General features: G+C 39.4%; 1 long non-coding RNA gene across 1 annotated transcript in view; it reads right to left on the minus strand.

Moving 5' to 3' along the window:
* LOC136010993 (uncharacterized) overlaps positions 1 to 8,212 on the minus strand; it is a 32,344-nt gene extending 24,132 nt beyond the window's left edge. The window contains exon 1 of the long non-coding RNA XR_010611133.1: positions 7,932 to 8,212. This is a non-coding gene — a long non-coding RNA (uncharacterized LOC136010993). The remainder of the gene's footprint in view (positions 1 to 7,931) is intronic.
* Positions 8,213 to 8,700: the final 488 nt, after the last annotated feature.

Raw genomic sequence — 8,700 nt, forward strand, 5'->3', positions numbered from 1 at the left:
GAGCCTTTAAACCAGGAACCCAGTATCTCCTTCCCCGGGAAGAAGCAACTTATTCTTCCAGAACAAGGATTTTTAGGCACTACCTCTCCACCAGACAACATACCTGGGATTATCACATTAGCTCCAGTTTTGACAGTGATTCTGCACTTAATATCATGTTCAATACACCCTGCTTTTAGCAAAAGCAGATAGAAAACAGGGCATAGAAGAAGTATAGGTGTAAGTCTCTGCACAGAGCCTGAAATTGATAGCAGGAATGCTTGTCTAACTGCGCAGGTGCTAGAGACCTGAAAAGCTAACAGGGAGGGAAGAAACGATACAGGAGAAAACAAACAGTTCTGTGTATGTCCTATAACATTTTAATGTAACTCCAAATATCTGCAAAACTACATACACCTGTTGTGAAATGCATTGCATAGCTTCTCAAAGTACAACAGAGAAAGCTATGTTTCATTCATGCCCAATTTTAAATGTCCACCCCAAAATAAAACACGATGAACTTAGCAACTGCATCAGTTTTAGCACAAATGAGTACCATTTGTTACATGTATTTTTGATCCCTTTTTTTAAGGATGAAAATAATTGCAAGCAAAAAAAAAAAATAAATCATTTTCTAGCTTAATGCAAGAGTTTAAAAAGGCCTTGATGAAACAAAGGCATAAAGGGGAGAAATGAAAACATGCAGGAATGACATCAATATTGCAACCTCTACCATTTAAAAAGCAGCAGGCTCCTATGGACATTAGCATGGGAGGCTCAACAAAATGGAAGCAGCATTGAAAGTACCATCTGAGGGCTAATGTAATGCATAAACAGACCATAAACTGCTACATTTTCCCATTTTGCTTCTTAGCTGCTTGTAAAGAACCTAATACTCTAGCTTTATTTCTTCCAGAAATTGAAGTTCTTGCAGAAAAAAAGAACAAAAACAGTTATAGTAAATGTTAGCAAATACTGCAACAAGACATAACCAGAAAGAGGTTTTTGAAGTCACATAAAGTAAAATAAGTTTACACTTGAAGATTTTACTGTATATTAACTTTTTTTCTCTTTCTTCCTATAGCATAGTTGTTCAAAACAGAAAGTAGTATGAAGATGCATCTGGGCAGTAACTCAATAGTAGAACAGTGTTTATTACAGCTTCTACAAAAATCAAAGGACTTTGTTATCACTTCAATAGCATCAATAATTACACTAATGGAATAACGTATTAACTGTGGAGGTTAATTAGTGTGCCTTCAACTGCTGCACACACAATTGGTGCAATTTATGTTCCTGTTGTAGTCTGTGGGGACCTTTCCTGAAATATCTCCTTCAACAGAAGGAATATCTCCTAATATGAAACAAAAATGCATATCCCTTGGGCTCCACAAACTTATGTATCCTAGCAGCCTTGCAGTAGCCCAATTCTTAGAGATGATTATGGCGACTTGTTTTAGCTCTAGACTATTCCAAAAACGCTGCAAGCTTCAAAGAAATGTCATGGTGTCCTTCTGCTGTACACAAGCTAGTGAAGAGTTGAAAACTTAAACTCATTACATTTCAATTTTAGAGCTTTGAGCAGACACTCTGTTAATGTTCTCAACCTGATGTTTGCTGAAAGTAGTAACACTTCAGATCAGATCAAACTTACATAAAACAAAGTTATTAGAGTTTAAATAATTTAAAACAGTTAAGCTGAGAGAACAATACTTTCTGTATTTAGATTTTATTTATCTTAACATTTCTTGAAAATAATATAGTTTATATCTTAAGCGAACTCCTTCACAAATTTGATAACTTACGGGAGGTTTTTTAATAACACCTTGTATTGCTAAGGCAGGTCAAAAGGTAAAGTCTCATGCTGTGACTTTTGGCAAGATAGATCAGTACCTATGTTGATGTGAAAACTGGGAAATATGCCGCCAAAGGGGCTGGAGTAGCGCATAGCTGTAGCTGGGTGTGGGAAGGAAATTTGTTAACAGCTCCACATCACATCAACCCACGTAAACCTACATATTTTGCATGTGCACATACACACACACACATAAACATGATTGCAGTTTTTTCCTGACAGATGTTAAGGCAAGATGCAACACTTAGTGATAGCACAACAGTCATGTTGAGCCACAGATTTTAATTAGATCAAAATAATGCAAAGTGACTACACATTTCTAGACCTACCAACCATACCACTCAGTACTCCAACTGTGAGAACTTCCCAAGCGGATTTTGTATATGCACTGATAATTTAGTGATCTCTTTCACCTCCTAGACAATGAAATGTTACCAGATTCCCACATGGTAATAACTTAAAATATCTCTATGCCACTAAGTTAAGAATTCAACGGTTACATTACAGTGCTAGAATAATTCAGTATCCTCAGCTGAGAAAAGCAAAATAATATACGGACAAGCATTTAGTGCCTTTTGATTAAGGTTTTTAACAATAAAAAATTCCTGCTCTTCCTTTCTGGGCCTTTTAATTAAGAAAGAGATGGTTTTCAAATCAACTTTAACACAAAACCAACTGAGATGCAAACATGCCTAGATGAACCAACTGCCTATGAAATAAACGATCACCTTTCTTCCAGAAAAACTAGATAATCCATTACAATAGCAAGGACAGAAGCTACAATCTTTCCTTCAGAGGAAGAAAGGGAGAGATACAAAACAAAAATATTTACTTACATAAGTATACAGAAACACACACCAAGAAGGTTTTGTTCCAAACCAAAACCTCCTACTGGGGGAGGGGGAGAATAATTATCTCCTTAAACTTGTTTGTTATAAAATCAAAGAATAGATTTGCATAAATCTGAACCTAGAAAGGCATGACATTAATTTATCCCTTTGGTAGTGCCTAAATAAGCTTGTAGCATTTGTTTCTAAAACTTTCATTCTTCTTTCCAGTGACGGGCACACCCAAGCAACTTAGGTATTGATGTTTCAATAACCTTTTTTCCATTTCCCAAAATATTTGATGGAACTCACTGTCTGAAATTCAATTAATAAACCCCTACCCTTCAATCTACCTATTAGGTTGTTAAATGACTGAAGAATTGCTTTAGCACATTGTAAAAACTACATCTGTGTAATATAAAATAAGTACCATTGTCATGGCATCATGCTTAACTGAAAAAATAGTGAGAAAAATTAGAATAATGGAATACTGACTCACAGAAGTCTATTGCTAGATGAGAATGAGTAAATGATCAAATGCCACATTGGGGAAAACAATTCTAATTCTGCAAATATGTACCTAGAGACTAGAAAGGATCACAGCATGAACATAATTCAACCATTTCCAAAAAGACATACAACCATATATTCCAAGAGAGGTATAGGAACAACAATAGATAGCCTGCAGGAAGAAAGCAACTGGTGTATAACTAGTGCTTTAACTGTTGCACTGTTGAGCCAGATGTAAGCACCATACATCCATCAATCTGGACAGGTGCTGCTAGATACTCCCCTAGCTGGGGAAAAGGAGCACCAGAAAAGTCCATAACCAGGGCCTGAACATCAATAAAATTGGAGCTGGTGTGGGACTAAAAGGCTACAAGGAAAATAGGGAGATTTCTTATTATGAGGTGCCAGGACAACAGAAGCAGCTGCAACATCTGCCACAAGTGACCAAGGGAGCAGAGAACGGTCATATGTGAAGGCAAAAGGGACTGTAACTTCTGTTCCAGAAAAATCCCACATCTCCCTGCTTAGTAATCTCAGGTTACCTCACATCCTGGCAGCAGCTCTAAGTTGCTTCTTCCCCAAACCAGAAGTCTTGCCACATGCCACCTTACAGAACATGAGGAGAATTTATTGCGGCTAGTTAATTTTCTTAGCAGGCATCTACTGAGAATAACTTCACCTAGAGGCTCTTTCATCTGTCACAAGTGTGTTTCTCATAGCCCCTAACTTCCTACCAAGAAGCAGCAACCCACTTAGAACCCCATGTCTGAATTAAATTACTGTAATCTGAGAGAAGCTCAGTGATCTTCTGGAAAACTAAACATAGTTTCCCATCCATTCAATGTCCCTGCTATTTGAAATCTCTTGCTGTTGCTATAACTCTTTTCTTTCTGCAAAATCTTAGATGTTTATCTGTGTAAACCTGAAGATAAAATACAACAGCAGATTTCTGCCTTTGTGGGCAGCCTACAGAAGCTAAAGTTACTTTGCAGGGCCCCCAGTGGATAAAGAGATAATGCCGTAAACAGTTTTTTGCATTATACCTTTACCTTGCTCAGGACTTTTGTTGGCCAAAAAAAATTGACTAGATATGCAAGAAGGTTTGTTGTTGGTCTTTGGTTTATTTTTTTTTTTGTTAAAATCTGAAACAGGTACGTTGGAAAAGCTCTAAAGTACAGATAAGCCATAGTTGCAGCAGCTAATTAGCAACATGAAGTGTGCCACAAGAATGCTGCTAATTACAAGTTATATCATCATCTTTTTCAATGCTCAAATTTTTTAACTACAGGATGTTGCTGCCCCAGAAATTAAACCTCAAGAGAAGCATTTCAGTATGTGGTACACTCATCGCTTTAACAAACCTGAATGTCATGTATATCGAAACTGAATAACAGCAAAGTCTCACCTCAAGTTCCTGTTAGTCCATTCACAGGAAGAGCTTTGAATGAAGAGCCCATATAGCCAGGTAACATAACTGACACATTGCCAAGATGAAAAACAAAAGACTGATGCTGCAGTATCATTGTCACACACTCTTTGTTGCAGTGCCAGACATGTTTTAAAGGGAGATTTGCCTTTTTGAACACCTTTAATAGGCTTCCTCAGAGTTTTAATTAGTAAGAGATCCAAGCAGTAGCTGACAGCTGGCAAAAACTCCTGTCATGAGTTAAAGTCAACATAATTAAGATTCTGGAAGAAAAACATACTCCTCCCAACACCCTTAATCAGTCAGGCTTGGTTGGAAATGCAAGATGGAACCTTTTGCCTTGGCAAAAACAAACTTGAAAATATGTCACTTCCAAACATAATAATGGAGTGATTTATTCACATGGAAATTCAGAGCTACTAAATCTCTGAAATGCGTCCTCCACCTTCCCCTTAAAAATGTTAATATAATTTAGCATTTTTTGTCACACTTAAGATCTGGCATTTTATGACTGAGACATTTTGTGCTAGCAGAGTCATGGACAGTGACATATAAGCTGCCCATAACAAATGGCTCCTTTTCCCTGCTACTTGTAAAGATATCTAGCTATTTCCAGCTTGAGTGGAAATACGACAAGAATATTCAGGTTGAACCAGATACACATGGGCAAATGTAAATGTGTCTTAATTGCAAGCTAAGGGCTTTCTTGTCATCTCAGGTTCAGCTGCCAGCCTAAACCTACACATGTCTGTGCTCTTTATACTTTGCTCTGTTGAAAGAGCTGCCTCTCAGGAAAGAGAAATTCTGCCATTCAAACTTTGCCTCTGAAGCAGTACAGCCGTAACTAGCTCAAACTTTCAGGTTCTGCAAGCTTACTCCAAGCTTTCATGCAGCAACCAAAAGTCTGCATACTGTTCACTTTTTTTTTTTTAAGCACAGTTGCGATGCATTTTAGTTGCAAACCCCAGCTTCAGATTCTCCTTTATGCTTACCTAAAATCATTACTGCCTACAGCCAGTTCCCAGCACCTGGCTCACTCCTGGCACAGCAGACTGCAAACAGCTGAAGATACTTACTGAATATGGCCTGGGGGCAGGTGGGGGTGGGGGGTGGAAACAAACCAACCAACCAAATAAAGCTACCAAGAAACAAAACACACCAAAATAACCACCTCCTCCAATGCCCTACCTATTCCCAAGCAAACAAAAAACTCCAACCACTGTCTAAAGTAAGGGTTGCCTTGAGGATCAATACAATTCCAAGCAAGCTCAAGCACTACAGCAGACATGAAATTTGAACAGAAACTTAATTTAGAATTACATGTTATAGTTTCCACTGCATTTTTTTCATTACACTGCCTTTTTTTCCTACATGCTCATCTACACCACAGCAATGACTTCCTATTCTGCACATGGTCTGGTTTTCCATTGCCATATACAATGTACAATCGTTCAACTCTACAAATGTAATAAGATTGCAGCCATTCTAGTGTCATCACATTTTATAGTCTTTTTAGACAGTTGTAAATGACAGCAGAAGGCACAAGGCAGTCAGGAATCAGGCCTACAGTACTTAGAGTGATTACAATGAATATGACAATAATCCCTCTCTTTGTAAAACAAAATCCCAGGAAATGTGTATACACTGAAGTTAAAGCCTCTTGGAGCAGCTGCTAAGATACTGCTTGAACTACTCAATTATACTGTTAAACCAGCAGCAGCCACCCAAGTGATTTGATCCTCTGTGCATTACAAAGAGTAAGATACTGATTTTAATAGCAGATCTAATGTAGCCTATCCAGCTCAAGATGCAAGCACTCTGAAGGAAGCTGCACCACCAAATTCTTCCCTTTGTTCCCCCACTCACACCTGAATAATACAAACAGAAAATGTAGCTATGGCAGCTAACCTCCAAGACCTGCCAGGTGACTCATAAGACACTCAGGGAGCCCTGAGAAAAAGCACTAGGAGCAAGTGTTCAGTATGCTGCCATTTTGTTCTATGATAAAATCAAAACTACTCTTGAAGTGCATGACAGCATGATGAATATTAATAGTTAAAATTAGTTCAGTCTTATTTATCTTTTACATAGTGCTTTCATACCTGCAGGATATACCTTTCCTAGAAAAGGCCAGGAAAGAGCTGCCTTTTACTCATAATATACTGCTCTTCAGATATTCAGATGGGTAGCTACAGGGCCATGGCCAGGACAGCTGCATTTCCTTTAAGCTACCATATTCTATAGACAGTCAGTCTCCTTGTTTTCACTTTCAGCATTACATGTCACCCTTCTTAAGCCAGCTAATTTTACTTCTGCCTCTTTCACTTCTGCTCAATATCCAAGTTACAGTGCCAAGTCCAGTGCAGTTAACATCTTATTCTTTGTCCTTCCATCACTGTGTTTTCCTCTGCAAATCCACAGTACACAGTTTATTTCCATTACCAGGACATCTTCCTCTGCTTAAGCTACTGTGGCATGCACACTGAGTACACAGTTACAGCACCTCTACTTCCATCATCACCTCAGCTGGCAGCCATCAGACAGTAATCATTGTCCTCTCAGCATCAGCCCCTTTTCCTCCTCCCTCTTCTGTCCATAGACTGCCCCATTTTTTTCTGAGCCCTGATTAGCATCTCTCTGAGTTTTCCACCATCTTGACTTTCAAGGGCTTTACCTGCACCTCAATAAATGTTTTCACTAGTACATGCATCTTCTTTTAGAATTAACAAAGACCAATATTTAAAAGACTTACCAAAGTTAACGCAAGAGGACACATACACAAAACTATAACAGGCAGTTACCAGAAAGGTGTTAGACTAAAAAGCTATTTTTTACTGGTAAAACATTACTGACTTTATCAAGTTACTCTATTTAATAACATGTAAAGAAGGTCAATAATCTTAACTAACATTTCACCTCTTCTCCAGCACACACCACCAAAAAACAGATACTCATATAGGCAAAAAAATGAGAACAGACAAGGAAACAAAAACCACCCCGAAACCAACCAACCCCCACAAAAACCGAACAACCAGGCTGGGTTTTTGCTACAGTAAAAGCAAATTAGGAAGGAACCACCATGTCCTTCAGAAAAAAACACACTTCAGGGCACCAACTTAGAACAACAAAGCTCCACAAAACCAAACTGGACAAAGGCATACGTCAAACCCTCCAACCCCCAACTCCACCTACTCCCTCCCCCCCACCCAGGGAGATTATCACCCCCTCATCACTTCAAGAGGCCTGAGGTCACTTTTTGATAAGGAAATCAAGGCAGAAACAAACACCACAAACTCCAGACTTTCAAAACCAGGTTATGAAATGAAGCAGATACCTGCTTGGTCAAGGGGTTCATCCCACTGCGCTGTGGCCACCATGTGGGAGGAGTCCTGCAGAACCACAGAAGTGAGGCAGGGCAAGCAGGGACCCTGTGCAATGCTGGTGGGCAGGGACCTCACCAGCACACATATCTGCAATGGCTGGCGATGGCTACAGGCTCCTTAGAGGTTCACGATCATCAAGCCAGATCAAATCCAAAACCAACCTCAGAAATCCAGAGGTAAGTCCAGGGGGCGTGAAGAGAGGCTGTCTGCCTGCAGCATTGCTGGAAAGAGCTGGAAACAGCTGTTCTGAGCTAAATAGTGCCTGGGACCAGGTGGGGCTGGTCAAGGTCGCTAACACCTTCTTGGGTCCCCAGCACACTCAAAATGCATTGGTTTCACCAGGTGGGGTTACACCTGTTATAAACAAGCAGGTGGAGTGTAGAAATCATATTTCAAAGCACAATATCCTGCATTAAATCTCCCCTTGTGCTCTTAACTAAGGAGTTTGTTATTATAACTTTGTTTCGATTTACGTCTAAAAGGAATATCAGGAATTCGGTACCCTTAAACTAAACCTTCATCTTAGTCCAAAATGGGGGCTAAAGCCATCAGTTACACGCACTGCACCTTCTAAACTGACCTTACACGAGGGAGGGCTGAAGCAGCCTTGCTGGGGTAAGGTGTGATGAAAGGTTTGCATGTGGCAGGATTTGGCTCAGGGAATACTTGGTTGATACCAACAGCTTTACACATGCATTTACATGCAAAATATTAACCAGA

Source organism: Lathamus discolor, chromosome 3 (genome assembly GCF_037157495.1).
Source record: "Lathamus discolor isolate bLatDis1 chromosome 3, bLatDis1.hap1, whole genome shotgun sequence".
NCBI lineage: Eukaryota > Metazoa > Chordata > Aves > Psittaciformes > Psittacidae > Lathamus > Lathamus discolor.